The sequence below is a fragment of the Pristis pectinata genome, chromosome 34 (assembly GCF_009764475.1).
Source record: "Pristis pectinata isolate sPriPec2 chromosome 34, sPriPec2.1.pri, whole genome shotgun sequence".
Lineage (NCBI taxonomy): Eukaryota > Metazoa > Chordata > Chondrichthyes > Rhinopristiformes > Pristidae > Pristis > Pristis pectinata.
In genome coordinates, this window is record NC_067438.1 from 673,354 (window position 1) to 681,891 (window position 8,538).

Sequence of the window (8,538 nt, forward strand, 5' to 3'; positions counted from 1 at the left end):
CCTTCGCTTCCACCCAGACGAGTGTCACATCTTCCTGACCGGCGGCTGGGACAACTCGGTCAAGGTAGGGTCACAGGAGGGGTGCGTGAAGGTGGGAACAGTACCGCACACCAACAACAACAACTGGGATCCGCCGTGCCAGAGAAACATTCCCACGGCTCTCCACTTCTAGCCAAGTGGCCAGGAGGCTGGTTCTCAGGACCAGGGAGGGAGGTGGAGGAAGGGGCTTCCACAGCCCAGACCCCAAGCAGCTCGAGCCCAGTGATGGAGCAGGTGGTGAGTACCAGGCCAGGGCAGTTTGGAGGAGGTCAGAATTGGCACACTGAGAGCTGTTGAAGGTCACTGGGAGGAGAAAGGCCAGTGTCTCCGGCGGAGACATCTGCTAACGTCTCCCTCACCAGGCAACAGGTTGATATTCAGCACTTGGTGACAATGGGCAGAGCCAATGCCAACCGTGAGCAGATGGGAAGACTAACAGTGCATCAGTGAACACATCCCCCATTTCCTGCGCCGTCTCTAACCCCCTGCCCCCGACCTACACACCGTCACTTCACTCTCGGTGCCAGTGTCACAGCCGCAACACACGGCCTTTCTTCCAGGTTTGGGATAAACGAATGGAGAAGGAAGCTCGCAGGTTCCTCAGTGGCCCCCACATCTGTGGTAGTGGCATCGACATCAAGGTAAGTGTTGGGAGAGCTGGCTCGTGTTGGGGCAGTGTTGGGGCAGCCGGCTCGCGTTGGGGCAGTGTTGGGGCAGCTGGCTCGTGTTGGGGCAGTGTTGGGGCAGCCCGCTCGCATTGGGGCAGCGTTGGGGCAGTGTTGGGGAGCCGGCTCGTGTCGGGGCAGTGTTGGAGCAGCCGGCTCGCGTTGGGGCAGCGTTGGGGGAGCCGGCTCGCATTGGGGCAGTGTTGGGGCAGTGTTGGGGCAGCGTTAGGGCAGCCGGCTCATGTTGGGGCAGTGTTGGGGCAGCTGGCTCGCGTTGGGGCAGTGTTGGGGCAGCCGCCTCATGTTGGGGCAGTGTTGGGGCAGCTGGCTCGTGTTGGGGCAGCTGGCTCGTGTTGGGGCAGTGTTGGGGCAGCCCGCTCGCATTGGGGCAGCGTTGGGGCAGTGTTGGGGGAGCCGGCTCGTGTTGGGGCAGTGTTGGGGCAGCCAGCTCGCGTTGGGGGAGCCGGCTCGCATTGGGGCAGTGTTGGGGCAGCGTTGGGGCAGCCTGCTCATGTTGGGGCAGTGTTGGGGCAGCTGGCTCGCGTTGGGGCAGCGTTGGGGCAGCCGGCTCGCGTTGGGGCAGCGTTGGGGCAGCGTTAGGGCAGCCGGCTCGCGTTGGGGCAGCGTTGGGGCAGCTGGCTCGCGTTGGGGCAGCCGGCTCGCGTTGGGGCAGCGTTGGGGCAGCCGGCTCGCATTGGGGCAGCGTTGGGGCAGCCGGCTCGCGTTGGGGCAGCGTTGGGGCAGCCGGCTCGCGTTGGGGCAGCGTTGGGGCAGCCGGCTCGCGTTGGGGCAGCGTTGGGGCAGCCGGCTCGCGTTGGGGCAGCGTTGGGGCAGCCGGCTCGCGTTGGGGCAGCGTTGGGGCAGCTGGCTCGCGTTGGGGCAGCGTTGGGGCAGCCGGCTCGCGTTGGGGCAGCGTTGGGGCAGCTGGCTCGCGTTGGGGCAGCGTTGGGGCAGCCGGCTCGCGTTGGGGCAGCGTTGGGGCAGCCGGCTCGCGTTGGGGCAGCGTTGTTCGTCCTTCTGTTGCCTCCCACTTACGAGGGTTGAACACCTGCCGTGGCCCTGCCCACTTCACCAACTGAAGCCTCCCACACCCTTCTCACCACCAACAGTGTTCATGTCATCCTACATCGTACATGATTGTGCCTCCTACATTCAAGTACAGCTCATTACTGTATACAGCAAACAACAGGGGGTCCATGCCAATCCCTGTGGTAACCACTGGTCACAGACCAAACTCAAAAACAACCTCCGTCAACACTCTCTGCCCCCTATTACAGAGAGAACTTCGGAATCAATTTGCCAACTGGCCTTGGATCCCGTGGCTCAAACCTTTGCTCCAGTTTCCCATGTGGGACCTAGTCAGAGGCCTTACTGAGGTCCATGCAGACTACATCAGCCACACTGCCCTCATCAATACATTTTGTTACCCTTGAAAAACTCAGGATCTCCCCAACAGAGCCAGGATTAACCCATCTTTGATTAATCCTGTCCTCCTGAGTGTAGATTAATCCCGGCCTTCTGGTTTTTCCCAGTAATTTCCCTACCACTGATGTTAGACCTACAGCCCTGTAATTACTTGGCTTATCTCTGCTCCCCTTCTTGAACAGAAGAGCCACATTTACCACCGTCTGGTCACCGGGCATCTCGCCTGTCACAGATTTAAAACCCTGTGTCAGGGCCCCAGCATCTCGCCTTATTGCAGCCTTAGCCACTTCTCATCAGGCCCAGGGAACAGACACACCCTCAAGCCTGCTAGTAACTTCTTAATGATCACACGTCCTAGAACTCGATCATGCCCCTTCCCTGAAATCTATGATTACAGTCTCCATAGTGAATACAGACAGGATGGATTCATTTTAGACCTCACACATCCTCCAGCTCCTCACAGATTGCCATTTTGGGACTAATCTTTCCCTGTTTACCCCTTGCCCTTAATAAACTGTACTGGGATTTACCTTAAGCCTGTCTGGTATTTCATGCACCATCTTTGCCCTCCTATATTTTTTTTAAATACCCCCCCCTACAATTTATAGAGTCACAGGGGTATACAGCACGGAAACAGGCCCTTCAGCCCAACTTGTCCATGTGACGAAGTTGTCTACCTGAGCTGGTCCCATTTCCCGCGTTTGGCCCCTAACCCTCTAAACCTCTCCTCTCCTAAATGCCTTTAAAGCACTGTAATTGTACCTGCCTCTACCCCTTCCTCTGGCAGCTCGTTCCACACACCCACCACCCTCTGTGTGAAAAAGTTGCCCCTCAGGTTCCCTTTTAAATCTTTCCCCTCTCACCTTAAACTGATGCCCTCTAGTTTAGACTCCCCCACCCTGGGAAAAGACTGTGATCACCCACCTTATCTACGTCCCTCATGATCTTATGAACCTCTGTGAGGTCACCCCTCAGCCTCCTTCGCTCCAGGGTCAACAGTCCCGGCCTGTCCCGTCTCTCCCCGTAACAGTCCCAATAACATGCCTGTGAATCTTTCCTGCCCCCTCTCTAGCTGAATGACACCCTTCCTACAGCTGGGCGACCAGAACTGCACACACTACTCCAGGAGTGGGCTCACCCACATCATGTACAGCTGTAACAGGGTGTCCCAACCCCTGTACTCAGTGTCTGCTACTCCTGAAGTGCTTCCTGTTTAGTCTTGATTTATGATCCCAGATTCACAGCTCGATCACCTCAGGTGATCTCAGCATTCGGCTGAGCTCATTGCCCCAGAACTCTGGCTGCAGGTGTATTCTGGGCAGCGATGCCTCTGCAGCCAAATAGCTGGCAGCTATTTGACAGTAAATGACAGCACCATGGCAAGAGGTTGAGCGATGGTGTACCCAGGACAGGAGGGGGAGCAGTAGGCAGCAAGGAGGTGGTGTGGTTGTGGGACGGTGGGACGACTAAAGCAGTGGAGTTTATACTCTGCGCACGGTTTCAGGGAAACCAGATCCTGACGGGGGAGTGGGTGGCCCGCAACGCCCTGAAGCTCTGGGACTACCGGAGTCTGCAGCTGCAGAAGGCAGTTCCCTTTCCCCTGCACCAGGGCCAGGGAGAGTTCCTCTACACAGCTCGGTTCTGCAGCGCCAACGTGGTGCTGGCTGGGGGCAGCGGAACCCACAGCGCACACGCAATTAACGTCACAACTGATCAGGTCAGATCACAGGGGCTGGGGTTGGCAGGGTATTGCCGGGGTCAGGAGTCGAGGGTTGGGCCAGGAGAGTGGTGTCCAGGGTCAAGGGCAGGGCCATGGGGCAGGAGAGGGTGTGGCCAGTGGAGGGGTTCCGGAGTCAAGAGGGTGGGAGTAGGGGTCAGGAGAGGGGTGTCCAGGGTCGAGGGCAGGGCCAAGGGTCAGGAGAGTGGTGTCCGGGGTCAAGAGGGTGGGGCCAGGACTGGGGTGTCTGGGGTCAAGAGGGTGGGACCAGGGGACAGTAAAGGAGTGCTGGGTTCAAAGGCGGGGCCAGAGGTCAGGAGTTGGGAGGGTGGTGCGGGGGTCAAGAGAGTGGGGCCAGGGGTCAGGAGAGGGGTCTGGGGTCAAGAGGACTAGGCCAAGATTGAGGTGCCAGGCATCAAGGAGCTGGGTTGGATCCAGCCTGTACTGATGATGTGTTGGGGGGGGGGGGGGTTCTCTAGTTATTTGGGTACCTGACTGAGGCCTGTGTCTCGGTACAGCCCAGGTCACACGTGTACAGACACCAGCCGGGTCAGCACAGCCCAAGGCAGGATGGGACGGGCACTGCCCAAGGTTGGGAGGACTGGGGGAATGGCAGGGTACCCAACTCCTGCAGGGACAGGCTGTTCCGGGGGAGGAGACGTCTCCCAGAGTAGCTGGTAGGTGGGTTGTGGAAGACGTGGTCACATATGGAGGGGTCCAGGCTGGGCAGGGAGAAGCATCCATGTGTCACCTCTGGTTGTGGGGAGAGTGCTGCCTGTCTAACTGAGCAGTGTACTTCCCTCCACAGGGCCTGGGTGGTATCGAACTGGGTGTAAACAGTGTCCATGCTGTTGACAGTGTCCTTGATGGCCAGCTGTTGGCAGTGGCTGGAGTCGGTGGAAATTTGCACATCGCCACTCTCTGTTAGTCACCTTTCCCCGAGCTCAGCAGGTTGGGACCTTTGCCCGTAACTCCCTCAGTGCTGCAGTTGTTGGGACTTTATGTTGTAAATGGCTCCGGCTTTGTCATTGTTGGCAGGGCCACAGAGAGCGGTTGGAGGACCAGTTCCGATCCCTCTACATCGACTCAAGTGAATAACTCTGAGCTCAAGGTACTGTGCAAACAAGGCTGAATTAACTGGCACTGGGCAAGTCTGCAGCAGAGTCCCAGGATCCTTTTTTCACTGAGATACACGTGGCCCTCTTCCCCCACCCCCACCAACAGAACTGCTTCCCATTGCCTTCTGTGTGCAGGCTCCCGACATCTCTCCGACTCTGGAGGAGGTAAGGGAGCTCTGAACCCCACGCCGGCCTGTTCCTTCCCTGCTTACTGTGTGCCGGGAGCAGACTGAACTCCTGGTTTCACTGTACTGAAGGTGTGGAGAGAGGCTTTGGGGTGGGGCAGGGTTGCTGGCTGTGTGACATTGTGTGTGACCCGGCGCTGTGAAAGGCAGACTAGAACAGCCGACGTGACCACCTCCCTCTGAGCTGCCACGGTTCCTCCTGCTGGGGCATGTAAGTTTTCTGATACGTTAGCTGTTTGGATTCAACTCTCAGCACCCCATCACAAAATCAACCCTCTACCGTCACCCTCTGTGAATACCTCAGTCGAGAATGATCTGCTTCACTCCAGGTCTTTGGGTCCTGGAGTGACTCCTGACACCAATGTGGGAATAGCAAACTCTTCCACAGATGGGACGGGAGGTGCCAAAGAACGTGCAGATGGTCGACAGTTTGTGAGGAGGCCCACTCTCTCTGCACCTTATGCTAGGCTTCTGTGTGCTGCCAATGCGTGGCCTCGAGGTTCTCAATCCCATCCCCAATGTGAAGGGCACATTTAATGGTGTGCTGGTTGTAACGGCAGCGGAGCAAACTCACTGGCTGTGGGGAAAATTCACTTTATTAATGCAGATTGTAATTCTTACAAGTATTTAACAATAATAGATTTTAAAATGTACTTTTAATAAGATCTATGACTTTGGCTTATACATGTACTGTCAATACAAAATACTTAAAGTAATAAACTTAGTTCTTTCTTCATGATTTGCTGCCTTTGTGAATTCTGTGATGTGATTGGCTGATCAGCAGGTTGGGTGACGTCACTGTTACTGTGGCTCCCTCTTGCTTCTTGCCCCATGTACCTCCTGTTGCAGCAGCAGAGTCCTGGACAGACTGGAGCACCCCTGTAGATCGGGGACCCTATGGGCTGTCTGACTGCGGGGGGTTTGGTTTAGTCGTGCAGCCCCTGTATGGGTGAGCAGGCCTTGTCCTGCTGTGCAGGGGCAGCACAGAACCGAGGGGCCACACATCATGAACTGAGGCTCGAGGCAGCCTGTCTCATCAGCAAAGCTCTCCATCCAAGTGGGACCACATGGAGGGAAATAACGGGTCTGGGTTCAAGACATTAAACACTGCTAGCACAGTCTGTCTCTGCAAGGCTGAGGTTTGGGGGCTGGTCAGTCACAGACTGAATGCAAGACGGTCACCGACCTACAGGAAAGATATCTATAAGCTTGAAAGAGTGCAGAGGAAATTTATGAGGATACTGACGGGACTTGAGAACCTGAGTTACAGGGAAAGGTTGAAGAGGTTAGGACTTTATTCCCTGGAGCACAGGAGAATGAGGGGAGATCTTATAGAGGGACAAAATTATGAGGGGTATAGATAGGGTGAATGCATGCAGGCTTTTCCCCCTCTGGTTGGGTGAGGCAAGAACTAGAGGTCATAGGTTTATGGTGAAAGGTGAAATATTTAAGGGGAATCTGAGGGGAAACTACTTCACTCAGGGTGGTGCGAGTGTGGAACGAGCTGCCAGCGGAAGTGGTGGATGCGGGTTCAATTGTAACATTTAAGAGAAGTTTGGATAGGTCCATGGTTGGGAGGGGTTTGGAGGGATATGGTCCGGGTGCAGGTAGATGGGACTAGGCAGAAGATCAGGTCGACACGGACTAGATGGGCTGAAGGGCCTGTTTCTGCTCTGTAGTACTCTATGACTTGACCACACAATGAACCAACCACACAGTCTCCCTCTGTGCACTGTGGAATGTCCAGAGAGAGGGAAGCTGCACCTACAACAAATATCAGAGGGATTTAAGGAACAATCGAGTTCCACCCTGTAGACCTGCAGAGCCACAAAGCTCCTGACCACACAGCAAAATGCAGAGATGTACACACAGTCACCCACAGGTATGTCAGTGGCATGGCAGTTAAAGTACCTCACCGGAATCCAGGGCCATGAGTTCAAGTCCCACCACGCAGCCCATGACATTCAGCTAATAATCAGTAGGTGGGGGAAATAAAACAATAACTGATCTTAGTCTCAAAGATCAGGAAAACTGCCAGATTGTCATGAAAACCATCTGCCCTTCAGGGGAGGAAATCTGCTGTCCTTACCTGCTCTGCTCTAGATGCGACTCCAGACTCATCTCCTGCAGCTGACTCTTCGCTGGCTGAGCAAATCACCCCAGATTACCACTAACTACGTTCGAACACAGACACCCGTACACCAACATGGCCCTGACTTGGGCACCGAATTCAGACAAAGCAAAGTTGCTTCCAGTTGCAAAGCCCTCTGCATAAACCTCTGGGGACCGCTGTCTACTTTGGGAATGTTGTCCCACATCCTAGTGCAAAACCTGCCCGACATTGTGTACTCACAGGATGACAGCTCACTGACAACGTGCCAGCCTTCCCCCTCACAATCCTTGGGAGCGTCCTGCACCACCACCACAAAAGACCCACCAAAGGAACGCCACAGATGCTGCCCAACCTTCTGTGTTTCCAGCACTTTTATTTCAGAGTTTCAGCATCTGCAGTGTTCTTATTTCCAAGGGATAAACCTCATTGACCGTGACTTCGCCAATCTCCCTGTGGCAGGTGTGCCTGTCCACGACAGCACTGATGGAAGCAAATACTTCACAGTCCTTGAGGAGACACGGCGCCATCTTCACACTGAGGACATCCTCCAGCGTGTCGTGTGGCGCTATAATCAGGTGAAACGGGACAGTGGCAGAACAGAACAGGCTGCTCAAACCTGGGCACCCATGAGGTGCTGTGGACCATCGATGACAGCGGAAATGTGCTCCAGCTCAAGCTGTAACCCCGCGGGCTGCCATTTCCCTCCCTCTACCTCACTATCAGGGGCAATGGTGCAGTGAGGGCTGCAGAAGGGCATGTCGAACCAGCACCAAGCATGCCAAAAACCATGAGGTGTACGTCTAGTGAGGCTGTGGTACAGACTACATGCGTGATGAACACACAAACAGCAGGCAGGATACTGAGCCAAACCACCTTGGAACCAATGCGTGGGGTCAAAGTTCTGCGATCCTGCCACATCTACTGAACTGAGCAGTCACATGAATACTGTGGCTGTGAGAGCAAGTCAGAGGCTGGGAACCCAGTGGTGACTCACCTCCAGCACAAAAGCAGCAGATTGGAGGGGAGAAGCTGAGGGGTTTTAGGCTGCAGTTATGACACGTTGGGAAGATTTCGTCGAATGAGCTGTGGCTTTTCAAATGGGTCTTCCTCCTGCGCCAGGCTCCCTCTCCAGATGTAGACTCCAATGCAGCGGATGGTGCAGGATGCCAGTGATGCCAACTGTCTGAGGCTTGCTGTTGGAGAGACACTCCCTGCAGCCAGCCACAGCCGTCAATCATAACTCTGGCTCGTCCTCCTCGGGCGCTGACAGCCACTG